This window comes from Sciurus vulgaris (assembly GCF_902686455.1).
Source record: "Sciurus vulgaris genome assembly, chromosome: 1".
Lineage (NCBI taxonomy): Eukaryota > Metazoa > Chordata > Mammalia > Rodentia > Sciuridae > Sciurus > Sciurus vulgaris.
Window position 1 is genome coordinate 117378130 of NC_136461.1, and position 14516 is coordinate 117392645.

The 14516-nt window shown below is 56.2% G+C and overlaps 1 protein-coding gene across 1 annotated transcript in view; it reads right to left on the minus strand.

Moving 5' to 3' along the window:
- Nucleotides 1-12139, minus strand: part of MEF2D (myocyte enhancer factor 2D) — a 30436-nt gene extending 18297 nt beyond the window's left edge. The window contains 1 exon segment of the mRNA XM_079104502.1: nucleotides 11785-12139. The gene's annotated coding sequence lies outside the window, so the exon portion shown is untranslated.
- Between the last annotated feature and the right edge of the window lie 2377 nt (nucleotides 12140-14516).

Consider the following 14516-nt stretch of genomic DNA (forward strand, 5'->3'; position numbering starts at 1 on the left):
AGAGAATTGCCCCTTCAAGGCTCTGGCTACTTGATTCTGACTCACCGACTCAAGGACAGGGCAGGGCAATGCTGGGCAGGGCAGACCTCCTGGGGTAGGGTGGCCCTTCCTGATGGAGACGGAGGAGGAACACAGGAGGAAGAGGGTAGCGGGGCTGACCCCAGGATCTGTGGGGGAAGGATAGCTGCAGAGAAGTCCTGCAAACAGAGAGAGGAGGAGGCAAGGCAGGGGCCCATTGACAAGGCGGACAGTTGAGGGGCCCAGAGAGCATGGAGGACCCCACAGACAGCCATTTTTCCAAGCTGGGCTACAGAACCAATAGGAACTGTGGGTAACATTTATATGCAAATGAGCTACACATGAAATGCAAAATGTACCCTAAAGCAGGACTGGTTTAGAGGGGGCATGGGAGAAGAAACAGGTCCTTGCCTCCCCAATGTAACACCTCTTTGTACCTGAGCAATATTTAAACCATTCTCTGGTTTCAGAATGATGCTATCTCAGTTCCTGTGTGAGGTGGCCGGGGGCCAGTGCGGGAGAGCGGTCAGGGCAGCCCCCCTGGAGTTGGAGCTGCAGCAGGGCTCAGCAGGGCTGTCCTTGTTAGGGAGGGCACGAGGAGTCCTTTCCCATGGCTAGCTTCCTTCCTCCTTCTCCTTGTCAGGGGAGTCCCTGCCTTTTCTTCTCCCTGCACCCTCCACACCTGCTGGCCCTCTGTCCCAGGGGCTCAGAGGAATTGTTGGGGAGCTCCAGCACCAGTATAGGTCAAAATGGAGCACACACCAGAGAGGCTGGGCGGGCGCCCTGTATCACAGAGCCCTGGGCCTCAGTTTGCGCTCCCCATGGTGAGAAGGGAGCTCTCATTAGGCAGGCCCTTCATCCCTCCCTTGCAGGCTGCTTGGGGCTGTAGAATGTGAACTGGAGGGGAAGGCAGGAGGCGCTGGAGACAGCTGTCATCCCTCCTCCCGCCCCTTCCCTGTGGCTGGGCTGCAGGGCATGAAATAAGCAGCAGGGCTGGGGGAGGGGGTGACAATCCAATCCACCTGTCACCCCCACAGTCAGGCGGCCTCAAGCAGCCTGCTCACTAACGAGGGAGGAGGCGTGGGTGAGGCAGACAGGGGGGGTACAGGGGGGACAGACGCACAGACACAGGAAAGGAGACTGAGAAAAAGAAGCAGCAGGCCAGGAGGCAGAGTGGGGCCGAGGTGGAGGGCTGGGTGAGGGCCGGCCGGGGGAGCAGGAGGCGTGGGGAGCCAGACAAAGATCCAGGCAGGGAAGGGAGGAGTCAGGGCCAACCATGGCTTGCACAGCTCTGACTCTGGTCCCTAGGCACTGGGCACCCTCCCTACCCTCCGAGAACTTGCAGTCCCGCCAAGAGGTAGACCAGGGCGGGGTGGGGCCTGCCTGGCCGAGGGAAGGCAGAGGCAAGGGGGCCTCTGGGGGCCTGGCTGGGGCCCAGATTCAGCCCTGGGAAGGAGTATCTGGGCTCTGCCCAGTCTCCCAAGGGCAGGCTGGCCCTGAGAGGGGGCAGAGGGGAGCACCCAGGACCAGGCTGTCCAACTCAGGCCCCCAGCGAACTGACCCCCAGGCTCACAACCTTGCTAGTCATTCCCACTGAGCCTCAGCAGGCGGGGTGGGGGCCTTCCCTAAAGGAGGCCTGCTGCCTGAGCACTCTGGGAGCCACGTGGGAGGGCGAACCTGAGACTCCCCCTAGACACCCAAGCCAGGGGCTCCAGGGGCATTTTCCCATGGTTCACAAAGGAAGCAGGGGTACACTGCCTCTCCGAAGGCAGAGTCTGAGGTCTGACACTGTCCCCCCTTCATCCCCCACACAGGCTTATTCTCACGCCCCCTCCTGCAGAGCCTGCCCCCCACCCTACTGCTCCTCCCCCCCCTCTCCATTCTCTCGGCCCCTCTGCTCCCATGGCAGCCTCTTTTCTCCCCCACTCCCCACAGTTTTTCTAGGATCTGAGCCCGAGGGCAGGGCCCCAGCCCCACCCTTCAAACTTCGGTCAGACAGGCTCACTACCCAAAGACCTGGTTCCCACCATCTTCCCTTCCCTCAGGGACTCCCCTCCCCCAGCCCAGCAGCCTCAGGGCTGGGCAGGGGCTATTTTTAGCCTGGGCACTGAGCTAATTTTAACTCACTGACAGGGGACCTGGGGGCGGGCTGAGGGGGGGCAGTCCAAGAAAGCGGGGCCTGGGGCACGGGGAGTCTCAGGTCCCAGGCACCCTAGGAACACATGAAGGGGGAAGGCACTTGAGCCTCTGCAGAAGGGACAGGAACTGATTTGAGGAGTGCTGGGGTGGGGAGTATGGCTAGGAGCCCTCCCCCCAGCTTCCGCTGGACAACTCTCCCATGCTCCACCCTGGGCTTCCCGCCCTCTCCTCCCCGGAAAATCTCCTGGGATGGGGTCATCCTGTTCTCTGCCCAGGAGATGCCTCTTCAGTGAGGGTCTGTCTCCTGAGCCTCCTCCACTGCTTCCCCACCCCAGCCTGTCCTTCCTGTAGTCTAGCTCTCATCCTTCCTGTAGCTGTGTGGGGCTACATGGCTCCCTATGGAGACAGCAGCTCTGGCACCTCCCACCCTAACTCTGGCCTCCCCTCCTGACCTCTGGGCTGGTTCCCATCTACTCTTCCCTACCCCCACCCCAGAAAGTTCCTAGATAAACCCAGACTGACCTCAGGAAGTATTTGGGGGCAACAGGAGATGGAGTCTAGCAGAAAAGGGGTGAATGAGGTAAGATGATGAACAGTCTAGGGAAACATGGGGACTCTGGGCTGGGATTCTAGTTCCTGCTCTGGCCCTAACTCACTGTTTGACCTTGAGTGAGTGAATCGGCTGCACCCTATTGACCAGGAGACTGGGCAGGTACAGAGCATAAGGCACCCAAGTGCTGTTCCAGAACGGACATTCTGTTCCTGTGCACTCTGGAGAGGAAGGGGGCCAGGACTGTGTCAATCTACAGAGAAATCACCAAAGAGATGGCCCAGTTGGGTCCATCATCCTCCAGCTGGGGAGGAAGGCAATCTAGAGGCCAGAAGACAGGGGAATGGATGGGGCTGAAGAAGGGGGAGGTACATTCTGAATAGTAGCCCCCCAACAGATGGCCAAGACTGGCTCATAGTCGGCCAAGGAAGTGGCAAGTGGGGCACACAAGACCCTTGTGGCAGAGGCTCAGCCACCCCAGTCCCCTTACACACCTGGAATGCCTATCACACCCAGGGCTTGGGGCCTCCAAGGGTCACTGTCATGGTCTGGCCCAAGGTCACTGTCATGTCACTGGTGGGGCTGGTTTTGAAACTCCAGCGTGCACCTTGCTTCATGCCCCACCCCAGCAGGCCCAGCAGCAATGACTCACTACTGCTAATTTGCATAAGGATTTGTATAGTGTCTCTGACCTTATTCCTTCAGGTTCAACTTCCCATTTCAGGACAAGGGCCACTCCCACCCAGATCCCAAGGCACCTGGGGACGCCAAGTGGCCCCCTCAAGTCTCTGGTCCCATCTTTTTCCTCCAGAAAGCACTGCTAAATGTATAAACACCCCCACGAAACTGTCTCTGCTCCTGTTCAGGTAGGGATGGAGGTGAGGTCAGGAGGAAGAATTTAGCACTGCAGCCAGGGGGATTTGACAAGGTTCATGAGGTGAAGTGCAGCTGCTCTCCTGTTGCCTGGGGGCTCACCAGGGCAAGAATCCCCTTCTCCTCAATGCCATGGTTGGGCAGCAGGGGCGAGATGGAGGAGAGCTGTCCTTTACTTCTATTTCCATCCCCATTTCTAGGATCCACCTATAAGAGTGCAGAATGAGGGAAATGGCCCAAGACAGTAAGTAAGATAGATATCAGACCACAGTCCCTGGACTCAAAGTAGTCTCTGGGACTCAAAATTGCTTTGTCAGAAGGCACCCAATCAAGCATGGGCAGCTGGTGACATTTGGGAGGGCAAGGAGGCCCCAGCATTGAACTCCTACCAATGAGAGCTGGCAGACAACCAGTCCCCTGCCTACCTTGAAGTCCAACCTCCATCTGTCCAGTTACAGTATCTACACTTGTAGCCATACTCTCACAAACAATGAAGCCCAGCAGAGATCTCCTAGCCTGGGAAGTCCTTCCTCTTGTTTAGATGACCGAAATGAGCTTGGGTTGCAGTGAAGGGTTGGCTACAATTTGGAAAGATGGTGGTTAGACAGCAGGAAGGACTCCCCAGGCTAGGAGACCCATTTCAGTCATCTAAACAAGAATGGTGGACAGAGGCCCCTGGCCATCAGAAGCCTCAGTTGAGAAGAGGTGGGGGCAGTTGGGACGGTTAGTGTGTCACCTTCCACCTCCCCATCCTACTTCCCCCTGGGGTCTTAAGAGACAGAAGTGAAAGTGGCAGCTGGGGCTTTGGGGGTGGGTCAGCTTGAGAGCCGTTGGGATGAGTATAATGCCACCAGTGCTGGGTTTGGGCTGCCTGCCACTGGAGTGGGTAGACTGCTTGTTAGATCAGAAGAGGAACTTCCATGAAAATGAGCAGGGAGTAATGATGAGCATGGGACCCTGGCCAAAGGAAGAGCAGGCTAAAGAGGAAAAATGGCAACAGACAGGTTCAGAAAGGCACTCTTCCAGGACAGTGCTCAGTTCCCCTATTGAAAGCAGCAAGATCCTTTCTTCTCATCCATGGGACAGAGGAAGGGCTGTTCTGGCTAAAGCACATGAAGAGTCTGTGCCCTAACTGCTGCGACATCAGAGCAGACAGAGGGGAGGGTCTGTGGCCTGTGCCCTCAAACTGGACAGCACCAGTTTTGAGGGAAAGGGAGGTAGAGGGTCAGAATGTGAAGTGTTCACCTACACTACAACAAGGGACAAGGGACCCGAAAGAGGCCAATCCAATCAGGGAAAGCAAATCCTCCTAGAGACATCATGACCTCGAGAAGCCACCAAGGATTTAAAGGGGCCGCTCAGGGCAGTGGCTGGGTCTCCTTCTCACTCGAAGGACAGTCCTCTAAGCCCCTGGCAGGGAGGGAGGGTGCACTGTGGCCGCGTGGGCCTGCTGGGGCAGCCAGCCAGGCAGCTCTTACAGGATTAGCTTGCTGCTTTCAGGAAAGGTGCCAGGTGAGGCTAAGAAGCCCAGCTGGATAGAGGGGGGCCCAAGCAGGCAAGGGGTGGGGAGCAGTACCTGCACAAGGCTATGCAAACACATGTCCCCAGATCTGCGCCTGTCTCTAACACCTGGCTCCTATCCTTTCACAAGGACACTGTGTAAAGACCCCTCTGACTTCTGTCAGTAAGGACCTCTGCCTACCAAGCTTTCCCTGCCATTTCTATCACCTGGAGCTACCCTTGCTCTGAGGGGGAAGTCCTGCCTGTTGTCTACTCTCAATCTCTTTGCTAAACTTTACAACCAGGGCCCCACCCCTGGGAACAGGTGAAGGGTTCCTCTCTCTCCCTTGCCCTCAACTCCCCACCCTCAGGCTGACAGGTGGGAGAGACAAGAGGGAGCAGCTGGGCCAGGACACCTGTCCAGACCCAGCCAGCCTGGGCCCCAAGGGCCTGCCACACATGAGGTCTACCTAAGGGGAGTCAGCACAGAGGCAGGCAGTTGGGGGGAGCTGGAGGAAAGGGGTACAGAGGTCAAGGAGAAAGGAGCAAGAAAGGGCTGAAGCACAACCTTCAAGGTGAGCCCATCCTCCTGGCCCTCCCACCATAGCCCACGCCTGCCCTAAAGGGAACAACTGGAAGTTCAAGGTCAACCCTAAACCCCTTGCTCCAGCTCCTTGCCTCCATATTACTTGATTCAAATGAAGTGGGAAGACCACAGAAAAGACCAAGCTCCCTTCTTCCACCTTGCCCACCCTCCTTCCCTGTTTTCCCTCCTGGCCTGGGAACTGACTCGGTCTCACTCTTCATTCTTACAAGCCTCACCCCAGGCCCTTGTTGGTGAGGAAATCATGAGGAGTAAGAAGGCATCAGTCAGGGGGGCGGGTTCTGAGCCAAAGAGACAGCTAATGGGAGGGCAGACCCCAGGGGGCTTCCATGCCCACCCAGGGCCAAACTGAGCCCTGGGCCTGCACGTCCCCTAAAAGCTTCCTCAGTCCCTTCCAGGGACACCAAGGACCCTGGCAAGGAGCACCCTTGACAGACAAGCCCTGGGCCAGGCTGATGCCGTGTTCTAAGCAGCCCGCCACACTTTCCTGCGGAACCTCTCTCCTTTCCCACAGCGGGCAGAGAGCATCACCTCCCCTTCAACCTTTTTTTTTTTTTTTTTTGGGGGGGGGGCGGGGGTGGTGCTGGGGATTGAACCCAGGGCCTTGTGCTTACAAGGCAAGCACTCTACCAACTGAGCTACATCCCCAGTCCCACCTCCCTTTCATACACATGAATATCAACTTGGAGATGGGCAGGGACTTGCCCAAGGGCACCAAAGGTAAGAGGAATAGGTGGGCTGACTACAGGGCACAGTGTGCCTCATCAACAGGACTGAGGGGAGGGACAGCATTCCTTGGGGGCTCCCTCTTGGAACAGGCCCAGTTCCTGGGGCTTCCAAGCCTCCCCACTCTAGCTGCTCTCCTCCTGCACCCCATGCAGCAGCTCAAGGAGACAATAATGGGCACCCAGGATGCGGCTGCGTGTCATTTGCTCCTGACCCCTTGCTCTGGGGGCTTTTCTCCCATGACACTCAAACCCAAAGACAATCCCTTCTTGGGATCAACACAACATTCCCCCCTCAATGTGCTACCAAATCCTAATTCTCTGCCCTCTCTCAGGGACGCCTTTCAGGCTGGGCTTGGTCACCTTCTTCTCAGGAGTGTGAGCCTCCTTTCCATGGCTCCTCTCACAGGACAGGATCCTTCCTTTAACCTCAGTCAAAGCCCTCAATCCCTAGGGAAAGTGTGAGTAAGTCACTTCGATCTCTGAGACTCAGTTTCCCCAATTCTAAAAACAATAGTGTGAGGACAAATAGTCTCATACAATCCCAGCACAGAGCTCAGCACACAGTGACACAATAAATGGAAGCTTCCTTCCTCCCGCTGCCAGGGATCTCCAAAGTTTTCATATACTAGAATACACTAGAACTACATACACTAGAAAACTGGGTGAGTTGAGTAATGGCTATGGGGACAGCTCCTCTGACAGGGGCAAATAAAAGTTCCCTTCACAGAGGGAAAAAAGCTCCTTCCCTATGTGTTTGAGGCCTGCCCAGCTTAGGGGAGTGGCCAGATCGCTAGGCCAGAGGCGCCAAGCCAAGGTCGGTGACCAGGCCTTGAGCCCAGGGCCTCCTGGGAGGGTAAGTTTAAATGAGTAAATATGGTCCCGCCTGGGTGTGGCCAGCCGCAGGCAGGCCAGAGCTCTGGATGAGTCCCTCCCCTCCCAGCCTACAGGAGAAAGGAGGGCAGTCAGACAGCAGACAGGCAGCAGCCCGCCCGACCCCCCAAGCTGTCAGTCCCCACGCAGAGTCAAAGGACACACTCCCCTGCCGCCACACCAGCCAGCTTGGCTTCCAGGAGGGCAGACCACAGCCTGGAAAAGTCAGATATGGAAGGCCTTGGGATCACTTAGGCCAGGCATCTGCCCCCAACTGCCTGAGGGCTCTGATGAACCTTGATACCTTAGAATGGCTTCCCCCTTTAGGGTAAGTAAGTAGGGAGGGTGACAGAGACCTGTGACAAACCACCAAAACACCCAGGTGTCTGGGTCACCAAAAGGCGAAACTCTTGTACATCTGGAAAGCTGAGGCCCCAAGAGGGTGACTTACCCAAGAACACACGGCCAGTGTGAGGGGCAGAGACGAGTAGGTGAGGGCCACAGATAAGGATAGGTAAGGGAGGGACAGAAGCCAGTCAGGGCGCCTGGACTCACAGCCTGCTCTTTACTTTGCAGACAGGGCTCTTGTCTGCCCATCTGTGGTCTAACCTCAATCCCTCCTGCTCCGGTCAGCTTCCCTCTCTGGAGTTCTTGCTATGCCCTTCGCCTTCTTGCCTCTGGTCCCCTCACCCTAGTCGGGCTCTCCAATCCTTTAATCATCTTTGCCATTCGCTACCCCCATCCCCCGCAGGGCGGCAGCTGCTCTGTGGGTGTCTACACACCCAAGTATGCACTGCACACCTTCACCCATGTGTGCCACCAAAAGCTGTGGACCCGCCAGGGGCGTCAGGGCCTGCCAGTCCGCATTGCACCAGACTCTCCCACCTCCTACTGAGGGAAAGGGCCCAGAGCCTAGCCCTCCCGCAGCTCCAGGACGGACTCTTCTCAGAATATTTCTGTCCTAGGCAGGGGGAGAGAAGAGAAAATAAATACTCCAGGAGCCAAACAGCACCAACCCCACTAGAACAAAGGTCAAGGCCTTTTAGCAGAGCCACTAAAGAAAATGCTTTGAGATCCCCTCCTTTTCCAGGTCAAATCACAAGCCATTCCTCTCTTCCCAACCTAGCTTCACTGGGAAGTTCTTCCTGAAGTCTAAGCTCTATCCCGCCTGCTGTAATTGTGGGCAGATAGGGCAACATGAACCACAACACAGCCAGACATTCAACTTCTAGAATGGAGCTCCTGGGACCTAACACCGCCCTCTCCCCCCATGAGTAAGTCACCAAACTGGGACAGAAGGACAGAAGGTTGGCCGGACTCCGGCCCCATGACTGGCTCATAAAAGCCACCAGCGATTACAGTGATGCTAAGGCTGTGCTGCCCTGCCATGATCTCCTTCCCTCTTCCCTGTAAAAGGGAGATAATTGCTCAAGCCAGCTGGCCTGAGAGAGCCTCGAGAGTCCCAGCCATGGTCTTAAGGGGGTGGGGAGGACCCTGCCACTACAGTGCCACAGACCCAGACTAAATCTTGATGATGGGTTCCAGGCCTGCATGGGATCCTCATACCCACTTATAGAGCCTGGGCAAACACAATTATGACATGTCCACGTGAAAGATCTCCATGGTCCACCCCACTAACTCATTACTTCAGGAAGGCCACCACTTTCCGGATGAGAAGAGCAGAAAAGCAAGGAGCTGGCTCAAAACAACCAGGGAAATGCTAGACTCATCCATTTGTCCCATATTCCTCCTTCCTGCACGGGGGTACACAGGTGGATGGCAAAGTGTCCAACAAGGACCCCCACGAGACTAGCGTAAGTGCCCAGACTGGACCCAATGCTGGCCAGGGAGGACGGAAGGCCAGCTGACCAGGAAGAGAAGGTGGACAGGATGGGCAGAGATCCAGGTCTCTCTGAGGGCATGAGGACCAGGGACACCCATGGCAGAGGCACCTTTCCAGGACAGGATCAGAGAGGAGGGTGGGAAGGGTTGGAACACAATTCACAAGGGACTAACTCCAAAGCCTCCTCTCTCCAGTCCCCAGGGGGCTAAGGGTACCCCCTTAGACTCCTTGCCGCTGCTCCTCCAGCCCCCAACCTGGGATGTCTCCCTCCACCTTCTCCTCCCCATCATACCTCCCAGGAAAGGCCCAGGAAAGATTTATTTAAAAAAAAAAAAAAAGCCTTGCTGGAGAGAGATTATATAACAGCAGCCAGAAAGACTATCACATCTCCCAGCCTATGAGAAGAGCCAGGAGCTAAGAGGGCAGAGCTGGGAAGCAGAGGCCCTTGAGCCAGGGCCACCAGGCAAAGTGGGATGGACAATAGGTAGCACCTGTCACCCTTCCAAGACCACCACCACTCTGTTTTAGGCACTGGTTTACAGCAGACAAAAGTTCCAGCCCAGCCCCCACACCCATCCCCCAGCATAAAAGGGTTATGATGCTTTCTGACTGGGTCTTGCTTCTCTCCTGGGACCACAGTCTCCAAGAGCATGGCTTGTATGTCTTCCTTCCTAGTGTCTCTATGAAACTGTGCCTGAAAGAATGGAAGAACTAAAGCTCTGACACAGATTTGCTGTGTGAGCTCAGATAAAAAGCTCAACCTCTCTGGTTGCTACAGTAAAGTAAGTAAAAGCTACTCCCATCCCCAGAAGAACCCCCTTAACACGTACACGCATACGCATACACACACACACATATGCAGACATACACAGTATGTGGGGAGAGGGGGGCAGGGGAGTTACAACAAAGAGAATGTGACCACTGAGACCCCAGAGTCCAAATGCCCATGCTGGGGTAAGCAAGGAAAGAGCTATACCTAAGCTCCAATGGTCCCCCAATTGGCCCATATAAAAAGTCCTCAACCCCTCCCAGGCTGATCCCACCCCACCCCCATCTCCTGCCCACCACTGAGAAATTGCAGGAAGGAAATTCATTCCCAGGCAAGCCCTGGGAGCTGGAACAGCCAGGCTGAGTCCTGAGGCCGGTGTGACCTGGTGGTCACAAGCAGGTGGACATCTGTGAACACTGACATGTGCCTCTTCAATGCCCTTCTCAGCAACTAAGTCCTCCCTGTTGGGGGCTTGGAGGAAAGTGGGAGGCAGACAGCTTCCTAACTCCAATACACCCAATCTCATGCTGGCCTGGGCTCCCCTCCTATCTTCAGGCCAGAGCAGCCCAAGGTCACTGCCCCAGACGGCAAACTTCCCATACTCCAGGCTGGCCTCTGAATAGCAGGGAGACCTACTGAGAGGATGGGAGGAGGGGTGGGTAAGATCCACCCCCAAAGAAACTAGCCTCTGAGGAAAACTCAAATGGGGGGGTCACAGAGAGGGGGGATACAGGATCCGCCCACTGTACCCTCCCCCAACCCCCAACAATGCACGCGGTAAGGGGAAGCAGAGAGCCTCCCACTTCGAAGGACAAGCCTGGGATAACCAAGTCAGTGGTTCCAAGTGTGCCCAGACCCTGGAGTTCTCCTTTCTTGAGGAGACCTCGAAGGGCTGCTAAGAGGTCAGCAGGAATCATTAGGGGTACAGGCCCCTTCCCTGAACCCTGTTAAACCCGAACCTGACGAGAAGAGGGCTGGCAATGTATTGGGAAACTAAGTGTATCTCGGTGCCCTTAGCTCTCCCTCCCCAAAACCCCCAACACTCCCCAGGCAGACCCCACTCCCAGCCTACTTCAGTCTGCCATAGGTGGAGAGAGGAACTGGAGAACTCTTGCCCAGATGTTGAACAGCTGCAAACTTCTGACCACGGGATTCTCCAGCTGGGGTTGCTGACAAACCAGATCAGGGGTCTCAGAAGAGCTAGGAGGTCCCAAAAAGGGTTCTGCGTGCCCACCTCCGTAGCCACTTCGCGTCCCAACTCCACCAGCACTGGGCAAACACGGGCCCCGGAGACACACACACTCACGCCCCAACCCACCACCCGGGTGTCATCTGAACAACATCCCCCCTCCCTCCCCCGCTTCCCAAACAGCTGCGGCTCCCCCCGCCCCCGCCCTCCCGCAGCCCTCCCAGGCCCCCTTCTGCACCATTTCGGGCAAGGAGGAGGGAACAGGCGGCGAGAGGAGGGAGAGGGAGGGAGGGCCGGCTGTTAAAATGTCAGTCGCTCCCGGCTGTCACCGGAGACCCCCTCTGAGGGTGGCGCCCCTTCCCAGACCACTGGGAGGCCGTCGAAGCCCCCGGACACCACCAGGCCGGCGCGCCCCCAACCCGCCAGTCCCCACCCCGTACCTCCAACACCCAAGGGAATTACTGCCCACTTCACTTGTCCCCCACAGCCGACTCCCTAACACAAATAAACAGTCCCCTATGTAATCCCCCGCCAACGCCACGCGAAAACACTGTCCACTCCGTGGAGTTCCTTCCAGTCCAGGGGGCTACCCCATCCCACCCCTCAGGGGGACGGTCTGGACCACCCTCCACCCCTAGCCCAAGACGGGGTGGGGGAGGGGGGCTCTTAAAGTGGCAGGCGCATTATTTTTCTCTACTCACCAGTCCCTTAAGGGAAATGGGGTGTCACGGCAGGGAGAGGGTAACCCTCGCCCCTGGTCCCGGGGATCTTCAACACCGGGAAGCCGCAGCTCCGGGCGGGAGGAATAATAAATGAGGCCGGCGTCCGCGCGGGCCTGGGCGGCGCCGGGGGGCCTGGGCCCCCGTCGTGCGCGCGGGGGCGGGCAGGCGGACGTCGGGCAAGCTAGGGACCGGGACCAAGCGCCCGAGCCGCCTCGACTGTTGTTGATATTTTGCTTCCTTCCTCCTTTCGGGCTCCAAAGGTAACTCCTCCAGCCCCCGGGAGTCGAGGCCGACGTAGGCACAGCTCAGCCTAGCTTGAGGGGTGGGAGCAACAGAGATGATGGGCAGGCGGGGGGCCCAGTAGGAGAAAGCGTGGAGGCGGGGGGCGGGGCTCGAGAGGGCGGTCCCGGGACGCGTCCCCGCCCCTCGCTTCCCTCGGGCCGGCCCGGCCGGGCTGGGCCGGCCCCCACCCCTCTGCCCTCCCAAGCTAGGCTGCGGCGCCGGGAGCGGCAGATCCCTCCGCCTGCCTGAAGGGAGGGAGGAAGGGACCCAGCGAGGCAAAGTAGGAGGCGAGACCCAGAGGCCTTTAAAAGGATCGGCTAGCGCCCATGGTGCCCCTCGGAGCTCGCCGGACGGCCACCTGGCGCTACTGCCACCACGCGCTCAAGGAGGTCCTTCTCGGGGAGGCTCTGCGGGCAACATGCTCTCTCTCACTTGCACACATGCTCCAGAAGCCCCATGAGAGTTGGGAGGTGGGCGTATAAGTAGATAAATTAGGGGGAGACTGTAAGTGGTGAAAATATTCCTTCTCCCCCACTTAATGTGTGACAAAGCTCCACTTAAAGGACCACGTTCTTTTCTTGGGGCGGGGGGTTACCTGAGGAGCTCAGTTGCTCCCTCTACCTGTGACAGGCCCCCTCCCCTCCCAGGGCCTGGCTCGGCAGACGCCCAGCAATTTAAAGCGACAGCTCATAGTTCTAGGGTGACCTAATCTTTAGTGCCTTGCGGGCCCCAGCGCACTTACTGCCGAGGGGGCAATTTAAAGGGGCGGGACCCTAACCACCACCACCGCTACCCCTCACCACCCCACCCGCCTCACAGGAAACATCCAGAGCATCTTATTAAAGAAGCAATAGTAGCTCTTTAAAAAAAAAAAAAAAAAAAAAAAAAAAAAAAAAATTTTTTTTTTTTTTTTTTTTTTTTTTAATTCCTGGTTTCCTCAGGGTGTGGTGAATTTCGAAGTGCCCTACCACCGGAGTGTGGTACCATGCTTTTGGACAACCTGCCCATCGGGCTTGCTGTCCAATATTCCTGTTATGTCCAAGTCCTGCTGCTTTCTACCTGGAGCTTGCGGAAATGATGGAATCTGGCATAGATCTCAACTGAATCTTGCAGAACAGAAGGGCACTCAGTTCTTCACACACCCTGATTTCTATCAGGCTGGGTCTGATTTATGGGACAAAGACTCAATTCTGGGTTAGTGCTAGAGAGACCAATATATACAGAGAAAGGCAGCATGTCATGGTGGTTAGAAACATTGACTTTGCAATCAAGCTGCTTTGGTTCAAATTCTTACCCCACCGTTTATTAACTGTGAACACAGGCACATTGTTTAATTTTCTTCTACCTCATGATCCTCATGGGGAAAAAGAAGATGGTAATAAGTACCTAACTCAAGTTTGGTGTGAAGATTAAATTCGTTCATGTAAGTAGATTGCTTAGTTCAAGTGTTTCACACTGCATTGTAACAACTCAGACTTTTGTGCCAAGAACTAGTCTGAAAAGACCCTCATTAGTCCACACAAGCCTCAAAGGAGGCAATTCCAAGAGTTTGTTCTACAAATAGATTGGAGGCTTATTTTATACCTCCTCAGACAGAAAGCCACACTCCTATGTCCTTGGCCTCAGTTTCTGACCCTTTACCTGGTCCCTCCTTCAGGAAACGTGATTTATATAGTGTCCCACTTTGTCCCCAAATGAGGATATTCTCAGGTCCCCATTGGTATGGAAGATGGGGCCTCCAACCCCAGAGGGTGTCAGTACTCCCTGCCAGGCAGCGCTAGTTTGTCCAAAAAACTTCAGGGTAAGCAGGAGGAGCCCATCTGCCCCTTCCTCAAGGACTTGGAGAAGAACAGCGCCTTGAGGCTGTGGCAGTAGCAGGATGAGAAAGTGCCCCCCCCCCCCCAAGTAGGGAACCTCCCCTCACTTGTGGCCTCTATTTTTAGTGCTTCCCCAGGCTCTAGCTGGAGAAACCGTTTAGTCATCAGGGTGTTTATTTTCCGGCTGTTTCCGATGTCGGGAAAGCAGAATGTTGAGACTGGAGAGATCCAGGGCTGCTGGAAAAGACTCCTTAGGAACAGGCATGGGAACACAGCCTTCAGACCATTGGGTCCCATACCAAAGAGGAGGAAAAAAAAAAAAAAAAAAAATCCAGAATGGGCAGGGGGCATCAAGGCAGCTAAGTTCTCAACCTGCCTCCAGTTTGGAGGCTCTCCAAGCCAGAGAACCCTCTGGCCCCTGCTCTACTTGAAGAATTCTCTCCCAAAACATAAGCAACTCCAGAACAAGTTCTTTCCCAGGACCGATTCCCAGAAACCCCCTCCCCAACCTCCAGTAGCTCAGCGTGGGTGAGCCTCCCGCCAACCACAGCTCCAACCAATCTCCAGCCTGAGGCAGGTCTGCCAAGGCTATGATTGGCTAGCTGGTCCTCC